The following is a 17,451-nucleotide window of genomic DNA, read 5'->3' as shown; positions in this document are numbered from 1 at the left end:
CAGCCCTGCTCATGGTCTCATAGCTGTCTGATGACTCTGGCCTCTGGGCTTTGATGATACCCCCTCCTCATGTTGTCTCTCCCAGCTTCCTATTAATCCCTGGGTGATCTCATGCCCCCAGCTGCTCTGTTAGCTTTTTCATCCCCTATGTAATGAATTTTCTGTATCATTAAATCCCTTCTGTTAAAATATATTGAACAGTTTCTGTTTTCATGATTGGACACTGACAAACACAAACTGGGAGATGATGCTTTTTCCTATCTTCATCTTGGATGAATGACTGAAAAGAGGAGCTAGAAGAAGGGATTGTTTTTTCACTGCTGGTAGAAGCTTAAGTCACCTAATGTAGTGACTTTTGAGGAAACATGAACTGTTTCATCTTTCCTTTCCTAGGGATGTAAGGTTAGAAGAAACTGCCAAAGCTGAAACTACCTTTTCCCCAATGGACATGCTTTCCTTCATGGAAAAATACACCATTCACCCAAAGGAGACTAATTTTCCTTAGAAAGAAAACATTGACGAGCAATAGAGATGCAGGCTGGACTTCAAAGGGCCAGCATGTTGACGTCTTTTCCCCATCTTTGCTATAATTCTAGAAATACAGGGTGGAAAAAAAGGAGACTGATTCCAAAATGTGGCTGAAGTCCATCTCAAATAGTTGCTAAAAGATTCTCCAACTTCTGACTGGAATTACTTAGATACAGTACTAATAGCCCTGGTTTAAAGTATAGAAGTTATTAAAATACATACAAAGATAGATGAGAGAGAGAGCAAAACACACACACACACACACACACACACACACACACATAAAGAAAATACCTAAACTACAGATACGTAAAGCATATGTGTCAGTGTGATTCTGCTTATCTTCTGAGACATTTTTACTTTCTCGTTTTCTCTGTATACTCACTTAGCCAGCTATAATGATACGGTCTTAGGAATACTCTGGTTGCTAACAATAGAAACTCACTCAAACTAACTTAAGTACACAGGAGCTAGGCAGAATTTGTTACTAATCTCAAAGCAAACTCATAAATCCCAAGAAGAGAAAATTCGGTCAAACCTAAGGAGACAGACTGAAAGTAGAAACTAGAAATCCGTCAGGAACCAAGGAAATCCTCTCCCTACATCACTCTCTCTCAATCTCAGATTTACCTGCTCTCATCTCTGTGCCAATGGGCTTCTTCTGACTTCTCTTCACAGAGGGCTGAGATGGCTGGCTACCCACAATAGCATCCTTAGCATCTATATTAGCCTGCCCTCGGTTCAAGCGGCCTACTGGGACTGAAAAGAGTCTCTAAGTTCTCAATTCTGAGCAAAGGTCTTCCATCTAACCCAGTCAGGGTCAACCATCTACACCTGACCCCATCAGCTGTACCTGGGGAAACAAGAACAGACAGTACAAGCAGGACTGCCTACACAGCCTTATTGGCAAAGCAGTTCTAAGAAACAAGGCTGGGAGAAGGGAGAGTAGTGGGCAAGGTAGATGCCCCTACCTTGGAGTGTAAAAACTCCAAAAGGGCATTATTGCAGTCATTCTAATCTTCCAGGCACAGAGGGGTTGAATCACCTGTCCAGTATCTCACAGATGATTAAGGTCAGAAACATGACTTGAATCCAAGTCTCCAGAATTCTTTCTCCTTAATTCTAAGTTAGCACCTATATAATGGAATATATGACTGGCAGAATGTGGTAAATCATAGCTTATTAAATATTATTATTACTACTATTATTATTATAAAGGAACTTAGAAAGTGTTCCAAAAACACAACCTATATACTATTTGTCTTCCTACATCCGTTCATCCATCTATCTACCTCTCTAAGCCGGCAGCTGCCATCAAAAGTCTAGTAAGACTCAGAATTAATGAAATCCCTACAGAGACAACTTGAAACAAATTCTGTGCAAGGACCAGACAGCTTCAGAGCCCTATATAAAGCGTGGTGTTCCAGATCTATAGAATCCAGCAGAGTAGGCTGAGGGGAGTTCAACTTCATCCCTTTTGAGAATGCTGAGTCTCCCTGAGCTCTAAATGTCCAGGACAGGGCTACGTGAAGGTGATACGTCTCCTTTACTCTCATGGCTTGCAGCGTGAAGGGAAACTAGGCTGTAAAACAGCTTCTTACGATTGTGGTAAGAGAGATATAACAGCCTGTCCCTAAATCCCACACCCACAAAGTGAGAAATCTCTTTTTACCCCATACAGGATTTCTACAATTAAGAATATTCCAACAAGGAAACCTGAGTCCCAATGAGTCCAGAGAGAAAAATACCTTCCTTCCTGGGAAGCCAAGCAGCCAGAGAAGTGGGCCATGTAAACCTGCTCTCCTGGAACAGAGAGATGAGCACCTGAACGGCAAAATAAAAAAGGCACTTATAGAGATTCAAGTGCAATTCTCAAAAGACTTATGGAACTTAAACACATGATTTTTTGATCTATAAAATTCAGTAAAAGAATTAAAAATGAGAATGAGTTGATTGATGTAATTACAGTTAGTGACCTGGCGGATCAAGTATAGGAAGTATCTCAAATCATAAAACAAAAAGGAAACAAAAAAGCAAATGGAAAACACTAAGAGGCTTAGATGACAGACACAACATGATACAAAAGGAGAAAAAGGAACAGATGAAGTAATAGAAATTACGGCCTAGAAACCAAACTAGGAAAAAAATTAAAACAAACTTCACTGAACTGAGCAAAGATCTGAACATAAAAATTCAAAGTGCCCTTGAATTTTTCACTTTCAAAGAAAACCAAAATCAGACAGACATCAGACCTCTCACCTGCAATACTGGAAGCCAAAGTGTCTACAGACTACTTTCACATAAATTCTGCAACTCAAGAACCTTCTACCAGCGAAGGTAACCAATCAGGATCAAAGAGAGAAAATCCAGGACATGCAGTAACTGAGAAAGCATATCATACACATGCTTAATCTGAAAGAAACACTTGAAAAAATACTGCAAACAATGAATGAGCCCAAACTGAATTTTTTTTTAAATAAGAAAAGATAAACTAAATAGGATACAGCATTGAACAAGGAAACTTAACACAAGGCTCTCAGGGAATATGTAATAAGAATGCTAAGTAAGCACTTATAAAACTCAACTGGCACCTATAAAGGAGATTCTTTTTCTTAAACTACCCTCCAACACATAAATTTCTAAAAGTAAGGAGAAAACAAAGGTATTTGGAAAGTGTTATGTGTGGGTATGAAAGGCAGAAGGAGATGGGGAAATAAAATGAGCCAAAAGTTATTGTCCTTTGTGGGAAGTAAAAGGGAAGTAGAAAGAGAGAAATTCTATGGTTATAGTGATGAAAAAAAAAAAAAGCATTTTGGTTGGGATTGTTATATGTATTTGCTACCACAGAACGGTAGTCATGTATATTTGATTAACAGAGCAGAAGAAGGACTGGTGACTATTATTGGGATAAAAGAAATAAAATAGAACTTCTATCTTAGTAAGATAATTATTCAGATCTCAATTTTAATCCTTATAGTAGAAAAATCCTTATGAGACAGAAATGTAAATCGTGTTCTGCTTATTTGATATATAAAAATGGGGTACACTGATAGATATTTGGACAAAGAGAAAGGACTCTATTCCTTAGACCATATGAGGTATAAACTGCAATGATGACTTGTCCAGCAAATGAATGTAAGAAGTACCTTAATTTTAGCAGGTAAAGCAACAACAACTAAAAATCACTCAGGAAATCACTAAGAAAACACAAACCAATGTTTTAATACTTGCATGAGTATCTTCCCTAGATTTTCTTTACAAATCACTTAATAGGCATCTGGAATGAACATGTTTATCAGAGGTGTGCCTCAGCAATGGTTTATAAAGCCATGATGAAACAGTCTGTTTTCCCCTAGAAATTCCCAAGCAAGGATTGCAGAACGAAGATAAGGGACACAGGCAAAATATTCTCATTTCCTTTACTTTAAAGGTTTTGCTCTGAAAGCATCTGTTTCAAAAACACAGCCGTTTCTGGCATCCCCATGTCTGTCAGCTCCCACAAAGGCTAAGATCATTGATTAAAAGAGCACCAAAATGACGTGTGTCATTAGAAAAGAAAATTTTGCTAAGGAGGGCAATTTAGTAATATGTATTCTGATTGTGGAAGAGGCCCTACTGTAACCTGGTAAAAACAATTACAATACACACCATACAATGACCACTGTTTCAAAAAGACTGATATTAAAATTCATGCAAATTCTCCCTTATAAAGAGTATGATGGATGGTATTGGTTAGAAGGTAAATCTACTGTACTGAAGTTGGAGAAAGCATTAAGTAGTCTATCAAATCTTTTTGGTTAGAGGTTTCACAAAGGAAAATGTATAAACACATGGTTATGACATGTTTGGAAATATTTTTTGTCATTTTGTTCAAAATAAAATATCTTAAATCAGTAGAATTGGGTGAACATCAATACATTAGTTACAACAGGTGTCTTTCAGCGAGTTACTCAGGGGTACACTGGCATAATAAAAATGAAAAGACTCAATAATTTTGACATTCTTAGGACAACAAGAGAAAAGGAAGAACTTGAATGAAGTTTGGGAGGTGTATGGGCAGAGGAAAATGACTTAGAATATACAGAGAAGGGTTTAAGCAAAAAAAGATGCCTTGAAATTGTGACATACAGAACGCGTTGCCTTGGGTGCCTGCCTATGTTTTTCCAGACTTAGGAAAAACAAGGTAAATAAACAAGTTTGTGAACTCACATCGTTTACCCAGGCCTACCTGTCAGCCTCACTGCATGAAGAAAATCAGTAATCTCACTCACAGGATAGCTTTTTTGACTTCTCTTGTGTTGGTAATAATCGTGGCAACTCAGTGCCTGGAATAATCTATCTACATCTTGTCACTTGCCTATCTTGATGAGGTAGAAAAGAAAGACAACTCAAGTTTCACCAGATTTATCAAGGGTCTTAAAGATTTTCTAGCCCAAAACTTTCAATGGACAGATGGGGAACAAAGACTCTGAGATATTATGTATTTGCCTGTAAGGTAACAGGTAGTTGATGCCAAATTAGAACCTGGGTCTTCTGAATCCCAAACTAGCACACTTTCCACTGTTACACATTTATCATCAAAGGATCTTTAAATAGTAGAACTCAATTGAAGTACCACTCTGTATACTTCTGGCCACTTAAATAAAAATTTACTGAAATCCAGTAACAATTCTATGGGCCCTTTTTCTTTAAGATGATAGACAATTACAAATTAGTCTTGAGTAGTATGGTTATGTTTAAAATATGTAAAATGAAATAATTTTCATTATTCTAATAAAGATTGTTGTAAGGTTAAAACTCCTTTAGAATTATTCTATAACACAGCATAAGGTCTAGGTTCCTAATGTTATTAAAGTTCTTATAATCTCTGTGTTGAAGAATCATCAAATAAGGAGAGTACTGACTCTTTACCTTTTGTCTAGAAAAGGTTATGAATATTCATTATTTCTATCTTAAACGTTTAATAGAAATCATTGGTGAAGCCATATAAGTCTGGAATTTTCTATGTGGGAAGATTTTTAATAACAGATTCCGATTTTCTACTTCATCTTACTTTTTGTAGGTTCTGTTTTTCAATGAATTTGTACAATTCATTTTGCTTTTCAAATTGATTGATGTAATATGCTTTTATTATCTTTTTAATGTGTTTAGGATATGTAGTATTGTCTTCTTTTTATTCCTTGATATTGGTAATTTTTTCCTTGATCATTCTTGCTATTAATTTTATTAATCTCTGTAAAGAACCAACTTTATCTTCCCTTTAATCAACTGCATATCTTACCTTCATTATTTCCTTCTGCCTACTTTTTGGGGTTTAATTTATTATTCTTTTTCTAGTTTCTTGAGATGAAAGCTTGGTTAATTGAATTTAGGCTGTTATTCCTTTCTTATATATGAATTTAAGGCTATAAATGACCCTGTGTGTACTGCTGTAGCCAGATCCTTATACAAATTTTGATAAGTCGTTATCTTCACTAAAATTTATATCAAATATTTTTAATTACCAGTAAGATGTCTTCTTTGACACACAGGTTATTTAGAGTACATTGTTTAATTTCCAAGCAATTTGTGTTTTACCATTTATCTTTTGTGGTTTTTATTTCTACTTTAATTCTTCATAATCAGATAACATAATCTGAATGATTTAAATCTTTTGATATTTGATGAGACTTGCTCTATAAACCATCATATGGTCCATCTGATAACAATTCAAATGCACTTGGAAAAGTATGAGTTCAGTCATGGTTGGATGCAGTACTCTATTAACTTGGTGGTATTTCTTAAATATGTTGTTCAGGTTTTCAATATCCTTCTTGATTTGGGGATGCCTGTTCTATCAGCTAAGGAGAAGGTGTGTTCAAGTTGCTTGCTATGATTTTGATTTTGAATTTAAGTTTTTGGTTTTACAGTTTATTGCTTTAAAGATTTTAAAGAATGGTAACAGGTGCATTCAAATTTAGGACTGTAAATTCTTCTTTAAAATTATGTATTATTCCTATTTGAATACAGTTCTTGGTTTAGAATCTACTTTCCTGGTTATTGAAAAACTCTAGCTTTCTTTTTTTTTGAATTTTATTTTATTTTTATACAGAAGGTTCTTATTAGTCATCAATTTTATACACATCAGTGTATACATGTCAATCCCAATCGCCCAATTCATCACACCACCACACCCACTCCCCCAACACTTTCCCCCCTTGGTGCCCATATGTTTGTTCTCTACATCTGTGTCTCAATTTCTGCCCTGCAAACCAGTTCATCTGTACCATTTTTCTAGGTTCCACATATATGCATTAATATACGATAACTGTGCTTTTCTTTCTGACTTACTTCACTCTGTATGACAGTCTCTAGATCCATCCATGTCTCAACAAATGACCCAATTTCGTGCCTTTTTATGGCTGAGTAATATTCCGTTATACGTATGTACCACATCTTCTTTATCCATTCGTCTGTCGATGGGCATTTAGGTTGCTTCCATGACCTGGCTATTGTAAATAGTGCTGCAATGAACACTGGGGTGCATGTGTCTTTTTGAAGTATGGTTTTCTCTGGGTATATGCCCAGCACTGGGATTGCTGGATCATATGGTAATTCTATTTTTAGTTTTTTAAGGAACCTCCATACTGTTCTCCATAGTGGTTGTATCAATTTACATTCCCACAAACAGTGCAAGAGGGTTCCCTTTTCTCCACACCCTCTCCAGCATTTGTTGTTGTAGATTTTCTGACAATGCCCATTCTGACTGGTGTGAGGTGAGACTTCATTGTAGTTCTGATTTGCATTTCTCTAATAATTAGTGATGTTGAGCAGCATTTCATGTGTCTCTTGGTCATCTGTATGTCTTCTTTGGAGAAATGTCTATTTAGGTCTTCTGCCCATCTTTGGATTGGGTTTTTTTTTCATATTTAGCTTCATGAGCTGTTTATATATGTTGGAGATTAATCATTTGTCCATTGATTCGTTTGCAAATATTTTCTCCCATTCTGCGGGCTGTCTTTTCATCTTATTTATGGTTTCCGTTGCTGTGCAAAAGCTCTGAAGTTTCATTAGGTCCCATTTGTTTATTTTTGTTTTTATTTCCATTACTCTAGAAGGTGGATCAAAAAAGATCTTGCTATGATTTATGTCAAAGAGTGCTCTTCCTGTGTTTTCCTCTAAGAGTTTTATAGTGTCCGGTCTTACATTTAGGTCTCTAACCCATTTTGAGGTTATCTTTGTGTATAGTGCTAGAGAGTGTTCTAATTTCATTCTTTTACATGTAGCTGTCCAGTTTTCCCAGTACCACTTATTGAAGAGACTGTCTTTTCTCTATTATATATCCTTGCCTCCTTTGTCACAGATTAGTTGACCATAAGTGTGTGGGTTTATCTCTGGGCTTTCTATCTTGTTGCATTGATCTATGTTTCTGTTTTTGTGCCAATACCATACTACCTTGATTACTGTAGCTTTGTAGTATAATCTGAAATCAGGGAGTTTGATTCCTACAAGTCCGTTTTCTTCCCTCAAGACTGCTTTGGCTACTCGGGGTCTTTTGTGTCTCCATACAAATTTTAAGATTTTTTGTTCTAGTTCTGTAAAACATGCCATTTGTAATTTGATAGGGATGGCATTGAATCTGTAGATTGCTTTGGTTAGTAGAGTCATTTTCACAATATTGATTCTTCCAATCCAAGAACATGGTATATCTCTCCAGCTGTTGGTATCATCTTTAAATTCTTTCTTCAGTGTCTTATAGTTTTCTGCATACGGGTCTTTTGTCTCCCTACGTAGGTTTATTCCTAGGTATTTTATTCTTTTTGTTGCAATGGTAAATAGAAGTGTTTCCTTAATTTCTCTTTCAGATTTTTCATCATTAGCGTATAGGAATGCTAGAGATTTCTGTGCATTAATTTTGTATCCTGCAACTTTACCAAATTCATTGATTAGCTCTAGTAGTTTTCTGGTGGCATCTTTAGGATTCTCTATGAATAGTATCATGTCATCTGCAAACAGTGACAACTTTACTTCTTCTTTTCCAATCTGGATTCCTTTTATTTCCTTTTCTTCTCTGACTGCTGTGGCTAGGACTTCCAAAACTATGTTCAATAATAGTGGTAGGAGTGGACATCCTTGTTACGTTCCTGATCTTAGAGGAAATGCTTTCAGTTTTTCACCATTGAGAATGATGTTTGCTGTGGGTTTTTCATATACGGCCTTTATTAGGTTGAGGTAGGTTGCCTCTATGCCCACTTTCTGGAGAGTTTTTATCATAAATAGGTGTTGAATTTTCTCAAAAGCTTTTGCCGCATCTATTGAGATGATCATATGGTTTTTATTCTTCAATTTGTTAATATGGTGTATCACATTGATTGATTTGCATATATTGAAGAATTCTTGCATCCCTGGGATAAATCCCACTTGATCGTGGTGTATGATCCTTTTAATGTGTTGTTGGATTCTGTTTGCTAGCATTTTGTTGAGGATTTTTGCGTCTATGTTCACCAGTGATATTGGTTTGTAATTTTCTATTTTTGTAGTATTGTTGTCTGGTTTTGTTATCAGGGTGATGGTGGGCTCATAGAATGAGTTTTGGAGTATTCCTTCCTCTGCAATTTGTTGGAAGAGTTTGAGAAGGATGGCTGTTAGCTCTTCTCTAAATGTTTGATAGAATTCATCTGTGAAGCCATCTGGTCCTGGACTTTTGTTTGTTGGAAGACTTTTAATCACAGTTTCAATTTCATTACTTGTAATTGGTCTGTTCATATTTTCTATTTCTTCCTGGTTCAGTCTTGGAAGGTTATACCTTACTAAGAATTTGTCCATTTCTTCCAGGATGTCCATTTTACTGGCATAGAGTTGCTTATAGTAGTCTCTTAGGATGCTTTGTATTTCTGCAGTGTCTGTTGTAACACTCCTTCTTCATTTCTAATTTTATTGATTTGAGTCCTCTCCCTCTTTTTCTTGATGAGGCTGGCTAATGGTTTATCAATTTTGTTTATCTTCCCAAAGAACCAGCTTTTAGTTTTATTGATCTTTGCTATTGTTTTCTTTGTTTCTATTTCATTTATTTCTGCTCTGATCTTTATGATTTCTTTCCTTCTGCTAACTTTGGGTATTGTTTGTTCTTCTTTCTCTAGTTCCTTTAGGTGTAAAGTTAGATTGTTTGAGATTTTTCATGTTTCTTGAGGTACGCTTGTATAGCCATAAACTTCCCTCTTAGAACTGCTTTTGCTGCATACCATAGGTTTTGGATCGTCGTGTTTTCATTGTCATTTGTCTCTAGGTATTTTTTGATTTCCTCTTTGATTTCTTCAGTGATCTCTTGGTTATTTAGTAATGTATTGTTTAGCCTCCATGTGTTTGTGTTTTTTACGTTTTTTTCCCTGCAATTCATTTCTAATCTCATAGATTTGTGGTCAGAAAAGATGCTTGATATGATTTCAATTTTCTTAAATTTACTGAGGCTTGATTTGTGACCCAAGGTGTGATCTATCCTGGAGAATGTTCCATGCGCACTTCATAAGAAAGTGTAATCTGCTGTTTTTGGATGGAATGTCCTATAAATATCAATTAAATCTATCTGGTCTATTGTGTCATTTAAAGCTTCTGTTTCCTTCTTTATTTTCATTTTGGATGATCTGTCCATTGGTGTAAGTGAGGTGTTAAAGTCCCCCACTATTATTGACAATTTAAAAAGTGCTACTGTCAATTTCCTCTTTTATAGCTGTTAGCAGTTGCCTTACGTATTGAGGTGCTCCTCTGTTGGGTGCATATATATTTATAATTGTTATATCTTCTTCTTGGATTAATCCCTTGAGCATTATGTAGTGTCCTTCCTTGTCTCTTGTAACATTCTTTATTTTAAAGTCTATTTTATCTGATATGAGTATTGCTACTGCAGCCTTCTTTTGAGTTCCATTTGCATGGGATATCTTTTCCATCCCCTCACTTTCAGTCTGTATGTGTTCCTAAGTCTGAAGTGGTTCTCTTGTAGACAGCATATATGTGCGTCTTCTTTTTGTATCCATTCAGCAAGCCTGTGTCTTTTGGTTGGAGCATTTAATCCATTCGTGTTTAAGGTAATATCAATATGTATGCTCCTATGACCATTTTCTTAATTGTTTTGGGTTTGTTTTTGTAGGTCCTTTTCTTCTCTTGTGTTTCCCAGCTAGAGGAGTTCCTTTAGCATTTATTGTAGAGCTGATTTGGTGGTGCTGAATTCTCTTAGCTTTTACTTATCTGTAAAGCTTTTGATTTCTCCATTGAATCTGAATGAGATCCTTGCTGGGTAGAGTAATCTTGGTTGTAGGTTCTTCCCTTTCATCACTTTAAATATGTCATGCCACTGCCTTCTGGCCTGTAGACTTTCTGGTGAGAAATCAGCTGTTAACCTTATAGGAGTTCCCTTGTATGTTATTTGTTGTTTTTCCCTTGCTACTTTCAGTAATTTTTCTTTGTCTTTAATTGTTGCCAATTTGATTACTATGTGTCTCAGCGTGTTTCTCCTTGGGTTTATCCTGTATGGGACTCTCTGCACTTTCTGGACTCGGGTATTTCCTTTCTCATATTAGGGAAGTTTTCAACTATAATCTCTTCAAATATTTTCTCAGGTCCTTTCTCTCTCTCTCTCCTTCTGAGACCCCTATAATGCGAATGTTGTTGCGTTTAATGTTGTCCCAGAGGTCTCTTAGGCTGTCTTCATTTCTTTTCATCCTTTTTCTTTATTCTGTTCTGCAGCAGTGAATTCCATCATTCTGTTTTCCAGGTCACTTATCTGTTCTTCTGCCTAGTTATTCTGCTATTGATTCCTTCCAGTGTAGTTTTCATTTCACTGATTGTATTGTTAATCTGTTTGTTTGTTGTTTAATTCTTCTAGGTCATTGTTAAACATTTCTTGCATCTTCTCCATCTTTGCCTCCATTCTTTTTCCGAGGTCCTGGATCATCTTCACTATCATTATTCTGAATTCTTTTTCTGGAAGGTTGCCTATCTCCACTTCATTTAGTTATTTTTCTGGGGTTTTATCTTGTTCCTTCATCTGGTACATAGCCCTCTGCCTTTTCATGTTGTCTTTCTGTGAATGTGGTTTTTGCTCCACAGGCTACAGGACTGTAGTTCTTCTTGCTTCTGCTGTCTCTATAAACCTGCTAGTGTTGGAGGTCTCCTGCAGAGGCCGGGGGGGGGGGGGGGGGGCGGGGCAGCTGTGACTCACCAAGGGACGAGGACACTGGCAGTAGAAGTTCTGGGAAGCACTCCTTAGCGTGATCCCTCCCAGAGTCCGCCATCAGCCCCACCCCGGAAGCTTTCTTTTGCTTACTGTTTGCTTCTTCCTTTTTCATCCTTTTACTTTTAATATTTGTCTGTCTGAATATTAGAAGTGGGTCTCTTGTAAGGGGCACACACTTTAGATTATTTTTAATATATGTTGACAATTTTAGTTTTTCAATTATCTTTTAATTGGAAGAAATGATCAATTTTATTTTTGATTATTGATCTAAACATTTATATCATTTTATCATTTATGTTCTATTGGACTCACCTGTACATACTTTTCTTGTCTCCTTTAGATTAATAATTTATTTTATTTTTCCTCCAGTAAATTCTTCGTAATGAATTACTCACTAGTCTTTTAATGGTTATTCTAAAATGCGTATCCCTAACTGATGACAGTCAAAAACATTACTTTTATCACTTTTACTACTTTCTGATAATGCTAGAACTTAGAACATTTTAATATGATTTATAATCCTCCAATAATGTGTTCACATTATTGTTGTTATTGCGTTATTGATTTCAAATCTACATACATTTTTAAGTCAAGACATTATCACTGTTTTATTAAGTTAACATTAACTATATTTACCCATATATTTCTCATTCCATTTTTATTTCTTCCTGAATCTCTGCTTCGTTCTTGAGGAACCCTTTTTACTTTATATTTTAGTGCAGGTACACCACTTATACTTTCTTTCAGTTTTTGTTTGCCTAAAATGTCTTTACTTTTACGTATATTGTTATGTCACCTGCAAGTAAAGATAGGTTTATTTCTTCATAAATCAATCAATTGATCAATCTTTATTTTACTTTCATTTTCACTGGGTTAAAGTGAAATATATACACACTAATATGTATAGTGAAGTAACAAATATACACTAATATGTATAACTAATAAGAATCTGCTGTATAAAAATAAAATTCAAAAATTAAAGAAAAAAATAGAATTAAAAGCAAAAAAAAAAAAAAGGTAGGAAATTATTTTCCTTCATCATTTATTAAGCTGTAATTCTATTATCCTCTGGCTTCTATTGTTCTTGTTCACAAGTCAGGTCTTAGTATTATTGTTACTACTTTGAAAATAATAAGCATTTTTCTCTGCTCGGTTTTCATCCCACCTCTGGCTATTTTTAAGATTTTCTTATCTTTGTTTCTCATCAATTTAACTGTGATATGCCTAAGTGTCAGCTTCTTTCTAATTATTCAACTTGCGATTCACAGAGCTTCTGGAATTTGTGGGTTGATACTGTTTACCATATTTGCAACATTCATAACCAATATTTCTTTGAATATTGATTCTGCACAAACCCTCTGTTTTTCTTCTGATACTCAAATTACCCAGATGTTAGACAGTTATATTATATTCTACAATTCTTATCCTTCCTTTATATATTTTACGTTCTTTTATTTCCTCTCTGTGCTTCAGCTAGACAGGCTCTATTGAGCTGTCTACCAGTTTATAGTTCCTATCTTCTGCTATCAAACACATTTACTGATATTAAGATATTGTATTGTTTCATTCTACAATTTCCATTTGATTCTTTTTATGGATTTTACTTCTGTGTTGAAATTATCCATGTTTTTATCCATTGGCATTCAGTTTCTTTATTTTCTTAAATACATTTTAAAAAGCCATTTTATTTTTTACATATTATATTTATTTATTTATTTATTTTTGGCCATGCCACGTGGCATGCAGAATATTAGTTCTCCGACCAGGGATCAAACCCATGCCCCCTGCAGTGGAAGCATGGAGTCTTAACCACTGGACTGCCAGGGAAGTCCCAATAAATACCATTTTAAAATCTTTGTCTTTTCATGTCAATTTCCAGATCACCTATGAATATATTCTATTGACAGCTTTCTCTCTTGATTTTTTTGTTAGTAATATTTAATTGAATGTCAGACATAGAGGTTTCAGATTATGTTATCTTCCTCCAGAAAAAGTTTATTTTTTTTTTTTTTTTTTTTGGCTGGGCAGAAAGAGTCAGAATTGATTACCTTTTCCCTTTATTCAACCAAAGACTAATCTGCTTTGTGGCTGAACTGTAGTTTTGTAAGGCTCTATCAACCACTGGATGTCTACTCCTCCTAGGGTGCAGACCGTATAGCTTCCAACTGCAGATCTAGTATGATCACCAGACTCATTTTCTCAGCAGTTCTTCAACTCTAGCCTTTGTTTCTTCAATTTTGCTTCCCAGAAGTTTTTAACTTTGCTTGCTTTATCTTTTTCTTCCTTCCTTTCTTTTTGTGTGTGTTTATGTGTGTGTGCCTCCCACTTCATTTGCTTTCAGAATTCAGCAAATGTGTTGAGGGAAAAACAGGTTGTGTACTGAGATTACTCAACTTGAGTCACCATTTTTCTTCACTCCACTCCACTCCATGAGTTCACCAAAAGTTCTGTATGTTTCTGCTTCCCTTAACAGCAGTCCTCTGCCTGGACAGAGCCCCCATTCTCTGCTTCCTACCCATGTCCAGAAGTAGCACATTTCCCCAGGGAAAAAGTAGAGATCAATCATCAGCTCAGGTTTCCATGGTTTCCCATCTCTGAAATTTTACCATTGTAGTTCTCACTACTTCAAAACCTCTTTGATGCATTTAAGCAGAACTATTTAAATGTTTATCCATATTCTCTAGTTGTTCTCGACAGGAGCACTATTCTACAAGTCACTCCATACTTTTCAGAACTCTTGCTATATTTTAGTTCATTGTAAAATGTTATAAATTCCATCAGTTTCTTCAAAAGTTGTCATGGAAGACAGATGGGCAAGTCTCATATTGAGTAATGAGCAGAGCTTTGTGCAGTGCAAAGGAATTACAATGTTACTTCTAATACTATAAAATCATTATATTGCAGCCAAAGTAAAATGCTACACTGAGTATGCCTGTCACAGGCTTTTACATAAAACACCTACAGGAACAAGAAAGTGTACCTGTCACTTCCAGCAACAAATCTTGACGCAGAGACCTGAAGGAAGAGGTCCATATTGCTCATGTTTTCAGGGTATGAAGTTGCCTTTTTTCTTTTTTTTTCAGAACTATATATTTAGAAAAAACATGTAAAAAAATCACTCTAATAGACATGTGTCATTATACTTAAAAAGTCTTCAAAAACGTATCAATTTTAACTGCCTGCTCTTATGTCTTATTAATTAACCTTAAAATAATGCATTTGGTCAATCTCCGTGCTAGTATCTAAATGAAAAGTCAAAAATTATTGCAGACCAAGGGAGAAGATGGCCGAAGAGTAAGACGTGGAGATCACCTTCCCCCCCACAGATACACAAGAAATACATCTACACGTGGAACAACTCCTACAGAACAACTACTGAACGCTCGCAGAAGGCCTCAGACCTCCCAAAAGGCAAGAGACCTTCCAAAAGGCAAGAAACCCCCCACGTACCTGGGTAGGGCAAAAGAAAAAAGAATAAACAGAGACAAAAGAATACGGACGGGACCTGCACCAGTGTGAGGGAGCTGGGAAGGAGGAAAACTTTCCAAACACTAGGAAGCCCCTTCGCGGGCAGAGACTGCGGATGGCAGTGGAGGGTAAGCTTCGAAGCTGCGGAGGAGAACACAACAACAGGGGTGCGGAAGGCAAAGCAGAGGGATTCCCGCACAGAGGATCAGGGCCAACCGGCACTCACCAGCCCGAGAGGCTTGTCTGCTTACCCGCCGGGGCGGGCGGGGCTGGGAGCTGAGGCTTGGGCTTCAGTCTGAGCCCAGGGAGAGGACTGGGGTTCTCGGCGTGAACACAGACTGCAGGGGGTTAGTACACCACGGCTAGCAGGGAGGGAGTCCGGGGAAAAGTCTGGACCTGCCGAAGAGGCAAGAGACTTTTTCTTTCCTCTTTGTTTCCTGGTGCGCGAGGAGAGGGGATTAAGAGCTCTGCTTAAAGGAGCTCCAGAGACGGTCGCGAGCCGCGGCTAAAAACGTGGACCCCAGAGACGGGCAGGAGCCGGTAAGGATGCAGCTGCCGCCACCAAGAGGCCTGTGTGAGAGCACAGGTCACTATCCACACCCCCATTCCGTGGAGCCTGTGCAGCACGCGACTGCCAGGGTCCCGGGATCCAGGCACAACTTCCCCGGGAGAACGCACGGTGCGCCTCAGACTGCTGCAACATCACGCCGGCCTCTGCCGCGGCAGGCTCGCCCCGCACTCCTTGCCCCTCCCTCCCCCCTGCCTAAGTGAGCCAGAGCCCCTGAATTAGCAGCTCCTTTAACCCCGTCCTGTCTGAGCGAACAACAGACGCCCTCAGGCGACCTACACGCAGAGGCGGGGCCAAATCCAAAGCTGAGCCCCTGGGAGCTGCGCGAACAAAGAAGAGAAAGGGAAATCTTTCCTAGCAGCCTCAGAAGCAGCGGATTAAAGCTCCACAATCAACTTGATGTACCCTGCATCTGTGGAATACCTGAATAGACAGTGAATCATCCCAAATTAAGGTGGTGGACTTTGAGAGCAAGATTTATTATTTTTTCCCCTTTTCCTCTTTGTGTGAGTGTGTATGTTTATGCTTCTGTGTGAGATTTTGTCTGTATAGCTTTGCTTTCACCATTTGTCCTAGGGTTCTAGCCGTCCGTTTGTTTTTTTCTTTAAAAATTTTTTTCTTAATTGTTTTTTATTTTAATAACTTTATTTTATTTAGCTTACTTTATTTTAATTTGTCCTCTTTCTTTCTTCCTTCCTTCCTTCCTACCTTCCTTCCTTCCTTACTTACTACTTTATCTCCCTTTTATTCTGAGCCATGTGGATGAAAGGCTCTTGGTGCTGCAGCCAGGAGTCAGGGCTGTGCCTCCAAGGTGGGAGAGCCAACTTCAGGACACTGGTCCACAAGAGAACTCCCAGCTCCACATAATATCAAACAGCGAAAATCTCCCAGAGATCTCCATCTCAACAACAGCACCCAGCTTCACTCAATGACCAGCAAGCAACAGTGCTGGACACCCTATGCCAAACACCTAGCAAGACAGGAACCCAACTCCACCCAATAGCAGAGAGGCTGCCTAAAATCATAATAAGTCCACAGACACCCCAAAACATACCACCAGACGTGGACCTGCCCACCAGAAAGACAAGACCCAGCCTCATTCACCAGAACACAGGCACTGGTCCCCTCCACCAGGAAACCCACAAAACCCACTTAACCAACTGTAGCCAATGGGGACAGACACCAAAAACAACGGGAACTACGTACCTGCAGCCTGCAAAGGAGACCACAAACACAGTAAGATAAACAAAATGAGAGGACAGAAAAACACACAGCAGATGAAGGAGCAAGATAAAAACCCACCAGACCCAACAAATGAAGAGGAAATAGGCAGTCTACCTGAAAAAGAATTTAGAATAATGATAGTAAAGATAGTAAAGATGATCCAAAATCTTGGAAACAGAATTGAGAAAATGCAAGAAACATTTAACAAGGACCTAGAAGAACTAAAGAGGAAATAAGCAACGATGAACAACACAATAAATGAAATTAAAGATAATCTAGATGGGATCAATAGCAGAATAACTGAGGCAGAAAAATGGATAAGTGACGTGGAAGATAAAATAGTGTAAATAACAACAGCAGAGCAGAATAAAGAAAAAAGAATGAAAACAACTGAAGACAGTCACAGAGACCTCCAGGACAACATTAAATGCACCAACATTCGAATTATAGGGGT

Source organism: Phocoena phocoena, chromosome 3, assembly GCF_963924675.1.
Source record: "Phocoena phocoena chromosome 3, mPhoPho1.1, whole genome shotgun sequence".
Taxonomy (NCBI): Eukaryota; Metazoa; Chordata; class Mammalia; order Artiodactyla; family Phocoenidae; genus Phocoena; species Phocoena phocoena.
This window is presented reverse-complemented; position numbering follows the sequence as displayed.